The sequence below is a fragment of the Nannospalax galili genome, unplaced genomic scaffold (assembly GCF_000622305.1).
Source record: "Nannospalax galili isolate Female #2095 unplaced genomic scaffold, S.galili_v1.0 scaffold24, whole genome shotgun sequence".
Lineage (NCBI taxonomy): Eukaryota > Metazoa > Chordata > Mammalia > Rodentia > Spalacidae > Nannospalax > Nannospalax galili.
The window spans coordinates 325,687-332,014 of NW_008352654.1; the positions used below are offsets into that span (position 1 = coordinate 325,687).

Genomic DNA, 6,328 nt, shown 5'->3' on the forward strand with positions numbered 1-6,328 from the left:
AAGAGATTGTAAATCATTCATCCTTAAATGTTTGGAAGAAATCATTGAATTACCTTGGACTGGTATTTAGTATTTTGCCTTTTTATTTATTTATTTATTTTTTTGAGACAGTGTCTTATTCTGTAGCCCCAGTTGGCCTGAAACTCTATATAGACCAAGCTGGCCTTGAACTCACAGATTCGCCTACCTCTGTCTCCAGGGTGCTGGCATTAAAGGCGTGTGCCACCTTGCCCAGCTGGTGCTTTCTTTCATGAAAGACTATTAATCATTGGTTCAATTTCTTCCTTTTATGTAGCCCGGGCTGGTCTTGAACTTCTGATCCTCTTGCCTCTACCTCTTAAGTGTTGGGATTACAGACATGAGACACCACACCTGGTTTTGATTCCTTCTCTAACAGACCTAGGCCTATTCAGACTCCTCCTTGAATAAGTGTCTGTAGCTTGTTTTTCAAGGAATTAGTCTCTTTCACCTAAGTTATCAAATTTTTGTCTCTTAATTTGTATATTTAGACTGCTCACATTTATTTCATATTTATTTTGGGGGAGGAAAGGTGGGCACATGCATGCCACACTGCCTGTGGATGTCAGAGAAAAATTTGAGGTTCTCCCCTTCCACCATGTGGGTTCCAAGGATTGAACTCACATTGTCAGGTTTGGTGGCAGGTGTCTTTACCCACTGAGCCATCTGGCTAGTCCAGACCATTCACATTGAGTGATTATTGATATAATTGGATTAAACTCACATTTGTAACTATTGACTGCTCCTTACACTTGTCTTTTGTGTTTTCTTTTTTGTCTGGCCTTCTCTAAACATTTAGTTGAATATTTTATATAATTCCATTTTGTTTCATTCCATCTCCTTTGTTAGCATATCAATTATAGCTTTGTGATCACACTTCATAGCACTGGCTAGCCTGGAACTCACTATGTAAATAATTCTTCTCTGGCCTCTGCCTCCCAAGTGCAGGGATTCTAGGTGTGCATCACCATGCCTGACTTATACTTCTTTTTTAAAATTACATTTATTTTGTGTGTGTGTGTGTGTGTGTGTGTGTGTGTGTGCATGTGTACTCAAGCCACAGAGGTCAGAGGATAGTCAGTACACCATATGGGTCCCAGTGATCTAACTCAGGTTGTTAGGTTTGGCAGCAAGATCCCCTACCAACTAAGCCGTCTTGCCCACATCAATTATAATTCTTTTAAAAAGATCTTTGTTTTTTTTTCCTAGAGTTTACAATATCTGGTTATAACTAATTTATGTCCATCTTCAAAAATCACTTTGTGAGCTGGGGAGATGACTCAGCAGATAAAGTGTTTGAGGTACAGAGTTCAGATTCCCAGCATCTATGTAAATCCCAGGTGGACATAGTAGCCCGCTGGTAATTGCAGTGCTCAGAAGGCAATGATGGGGACCCCTGGAGCAAGTTCACTAATTAGCCTAGCTAGATCAGTGAGTTCTGGGTTCAACTGAACACACACATGCATGTATAAACCTACAAACATGTATACAACTCTCTCTCTCTCATTCTCTCTCACACACACACACACAAAGCACTTTCCTAATCACTTGTGATGCAGCTGCCTTCTAAGAGAATATTTCTAGTTCTTCCTTCTATCCCTGAAGAAAGCATAGTCACTCATTATAGTTATATGCTATAATTATACAATACATTCTTACAATATTCTTCAAAACCATCAAATTTAGGCTGGACATAGTGATACACACTTTCAATCCCAGCCAATCAAGAAGGCAGGAGGACTGAAAATTCCAGACCAGCCTGAGCTACATAGCAAGATCCTGTCCCCAACAAACAGTTCTCCCTCCTCCTCAAAAGAAGAAACAGTAAAACAGCAAAAAGAGTTTTATTTTTACCTCCATTGCTTATACTGATGCCCTTCCTTTACGTAGATCTCTATTATTCTCCCTGAAGAAATTTGTTTAACATGTCTTACAAGGCCAAACCTCTGACAATGAATTCCCTCAGTTTTTGTTTGCTTGTAGAACAAAAACTTCATTTTTGAAGGACAATTTCACTAGATACAGAATAATGTTGGTGGATTTTTTTAATAGTTCACCTTTCCTCGTCTAGTAAGAAATCCTCTTTGATGATTAAGCTTGTTATAGGTAAAGTGGATATTTTCCCTGTACCTCATGGAGACTTTCTTTTTGTTTCTAATTTTCTGCAGTTTGAATATAACCATCCTAAATGTGGATATCTTTGGCATTTAACTGCTTGGCACTCTATGAACTTCCTGAATCTATGTTTTCATGTCTATCATTAATTTCGGAAAATTCTTGCTGTTACTGCAAATATTTATTTTGCTGTATTCTCACCTTCTTTAATTCCTTTAATTTTTAGCATTCCAATATATGAATGTTATAACATTTAAAATCAAATTATTCTCCAATTCTTGGATGCCCTGGGGTGGTTTCTACTAGAGAGTTAAGAGTAGGGTTCATTCTTTTTTGTTGTTTGCATTTCAATTTGGGGAAAACAATTTAAATTTTTCTAACTTTTTAAAATTTTATTATTTTTATTTTATGTGTACACGTGTATTGCCTGCATGTAGGTAAGTGCCCCCGTATCAAGCAATGCCCACAGAGGTCAAAAGAGGCTGTCAGATCCCCCGGAACTAGACAGTTGTTAGCTGCCATGTGGGTGCTGGGGTTTGAACCTGGGTCTTCTGCAAGAGACACCAGTGTCCTTAACTGCTGAGCCATCTCTCCAGCCCCACAATTTAAATTTTTTAAAAAATTATTAGCCCAGTGTGGTGGTGCATGCTTTAATCCCAGCACTTAGGAGGCAGAGGCAGGTGGATCTCTGTGAATTAAAAGCCAGCTTGCTCTACATAGTGAGTTCCAGGCCAGCTGGGGCTACAGGGAGACCCTGTCTCAGAAAGATTTTTTAAAATTATTTATTTAGGTGCCTGTATGCATCTGTGCGAATACATGTACACATGTAGGCAAGTGTGCTCCAAGGCCAGAAGAGGGTGTCAGATCCTGGGGTAGAAGTTACAGATAGTTGTAAGTCACCCAGTTGTGGGTGCTGGGAATCAAACTCCAGTCCTCTGTAAGAGCAGCAAGCAACCAATCTCTCCAGCCCCAGTTTGGGGAATTTCTGTGGACATACTTTCAAGCTCACTGATTCTTTCATTACAACTCAGTGTTCTGATTGGCCCATCAAAGGCAGTCTTCATTTCTGTTACAGTGTTTTTTATTTCTATTATTTCCTTTCTTTTCCTTAGAATTTTCAACCCTCTGTTTGCATTATCTAGCTCTTCTTCCAACATTGCCTGTTTTTCCTACTGCAGTCCTTCACATTTTGGTTATTTTCAATTTCTTGCCTGATTATTCCAAAATCTGTCATATCTGACTCTAGATCTGATGCTTGCTTTGTTTTTACAGACTGCATTTTTATGACCTTTTAGCATGCCTTGTGATTTTGTTGTTGCTCAAAGCCAGATATGATATATAGAGCAATGGGAACTGAGGTAAAGTACGTGGTCTTTGAGTTTTTTTATTCTTCAGGCTCGTTGGGCTGTTTACTGTCTTGCTGCAACCATTGGTGCATGAGCTTTCAAATTTCTCTAGTGTTCTTGTATTTTTGTTTTGTTTTGTCTCCTGCATTTGGAGCTTTCCTAGGAATTCCTCCTTAAATAGACTCTGTACCTTATAGCTCTCTCAGCTGATGGTGCCCTGTTGAGATGGTGATAGGTATGAGAAGTGTGATCATCATATTGTTTAATCTCAGTATTTCAGGGGACCTGTGACCTTCACAACTGCATCTTAGCTTCTGCCTCCCTTTAGACGAGACAGGAAGGATAACAGGGCTGGAGTTGGGGAAATAGCCTTCTCTCCAGTAGGCTAAAATTCTGGTAGTCTTTTCTCCTGAAGAGTGAGCCTCTGTTACAGAGACTACTCTTTCAAAATGAATACTTTCCTCACCCTGCTGCCAAACCTCAGGGGGCAGTTTCTTGACTCTTCCTAGTGTGAACTTGGCTGAGTTCCTAGGGTACAACTCACAGTAGTATAGGACTCCACTGGCAGCCCCAGGCCCTCACAATGGTTCATATTCAACCTCCAGCCACTCCCCGCATTAGAGTTCCAGCTGCTCCTGCTGTGGTAAGCTAACCTCAGCTGAGCACCTCTGTACTGCCTGCCTTTGTAGGCTTTAGGATAGAGGTCATTGGCCTGGAGCCTCAGTTCTCTGAAGAGTCCAAGAAAATTCAATGATTTTCAGTTTGCCCGGGCTTTTCTTCTTGTAAAGACATGCGTGATGCTTCTAACTTCCAAAGCTCTTCTGTTTCGGAGCTGAACCCAGAAGTCTGTTAGTTTTTTTCAATAAAATCATTTAAAACTAAAATATAGTCAGCTCTGTTTATCCATGGTTCTGCTTCTGTGAATTCAACCAACCACCAGTTGAAAAATAAATTTAATTGCATCTTAACTGAGCATGCATAGACATTTTTGTCATTATTTCTAAATACAGTATAAGAACAATTATTTATTAGTATTTCGATCACACTAAGTAATATAAACAATCTAGAGATGGTTTAGACTAAAGAAAGAGCAGGGGCAATATGCAAAAACTATGCCATTTTAGTTTTTTCAATATTTTTATTAATTTGAGAATTTCATGCCATGTATTTTGATCATATACAGACCCCCTCCCTACTCTCTACCCCCAACTTACTGCCCCCTCTCCCGACTTCATGTCTTCTATTATTGTTCATTTTTTTAAAGGTCTATCAAGCCTAATCTGTTTCCCAAGTGCTCTTGGATATGGATCTAGCCCTTGGAGTCTAGTCAACCTACCAAGTGTCACATCAGTAAGGAAAAGTGAGTCTCCCTCTCCCACCATCTATTAATTGCCAATAGGTCCTCTGCTAGGACTGGGGATTCCTCTATTTTTTTTTTCCCCGTCTGCAATGGTTTTTATTCTTCCTTAACAACTCTGAAGTTTCCTAAAGGTGGGCATAAACGTTCCATTGAAGAATAACTATAAGTAATACTTGATCCACTTGTTTGTACCACAAACTTCAAAAGGTGGCTGAGTGGTGAAGAGGTGATTGGCTAAATCCTCCAAAGGTGGTTCTGGAGCAGTTGTAGCAAACTGGGCCGCTTCCTCGATTTCTCTTTTCACATCTGTAGCGATTTCCTTCAATTCTTCCACATTGCTGAGGTTGTACTGAGCATTCGCTCGCGAAGCAGCATAACAGGATCACTTTACTTCTTTCTCATGTCGTGAATTTCTTCTCACAAATGGTAACTGATGCCTGGGTCGCTCATACTTTGTCCGTGATAACGGTAGGTCTGCGGGCCCATCACGATGGGCCCCTTTCCGGATCCAGAGTAGTCGGCCGCGACTAGCGCTGCCTCCCGAACACAGAGCACATCCATCCCGTTCACTAGCAGCCCGAGGATGAAATAGCCTCTGGCCGTCGCGCTTTCATTCGCCGTCCCCAAGCCGAAAATGCAAGGCAGTTTCCACAGTGCTGACAAATTGTAAGCCTCGGCCACCTGGCCCTGGTTGGCCGCACCATCGCCATACATGGCCAGGCACATCCACGGCCAGGCACATCTCGCGGTTCCCAGGTACTTACAAGCCATAGCAACCCCGGCTCCCAGGGGAACCTGGGCCCAGACGATGCCGTTGACCCCGCAGAAGGTCTTGGCGTACATGTGCATGGAGCCGCCTTTACTTTTGGCACAGCCTACCCGGCATCCGGGTCAGCTCAGCCAGGATGGACTTGACTGACAGGCCCCGTGTGTAGCACAGGCCGTGAGCACTGTAGGACGTGACGACGTGATCTGAGCGGTTGTGGCGGCCTCTGGCCCCACCCAGCAGGCCTCCTGGCCCTCGCAGAGGTGGCAGAAGCCACGGATGAACTTCGGCTTGTACAGCTGGGCGGCCTTCAGCTCCACGCGGCGAACTGCGTGGCGCGGTAGTGCTGGAGGGCTTCCTCCCGGGTCCAGCCGGTACAGGTCGCATTTCTTAATAGCGCAGGTGTCTTGTTCGAGTTCTGGGAGGCCATCAGCCCAAGGCGGGCTGGATTCTGGACAAGTCCGGACAACACACAGGACACCAGCCGCCAGCATCTTCCTCATGGAGAACAGCTTGTCTCAACGCTCATGGTGCCAAACGACCAGAGGGTTCTAAATGGTGCGGCTCCTCTGACGCAATAATCGCGCCACAAGATCAACACGCTGCAGGCCACGCCCACGTGACCTGGGCACGTGGCTTCCTGAAGTCCCTCCCTCTTGGAAAGGTCCCTCAACACCTTCCCTCATTGACAGACAGTGCTTTAGCTGCCTTCGTCACCCTACA

General features: G+C 43.2%; 1 pseudogene; it reads right to left on the reverse strand.

Annotated features, from left to right (window-relative positions):
• Positions 1 to 4,999: 4,999 nt before the first annotated feature.
• On the reverse strand, positions 5,000 to 6,108 carry LOC103747406 (annotated as a pseudogene).
• Between the last annotated feature and the right edge of the window lie 220 nt (positions 6,109 to 6,328).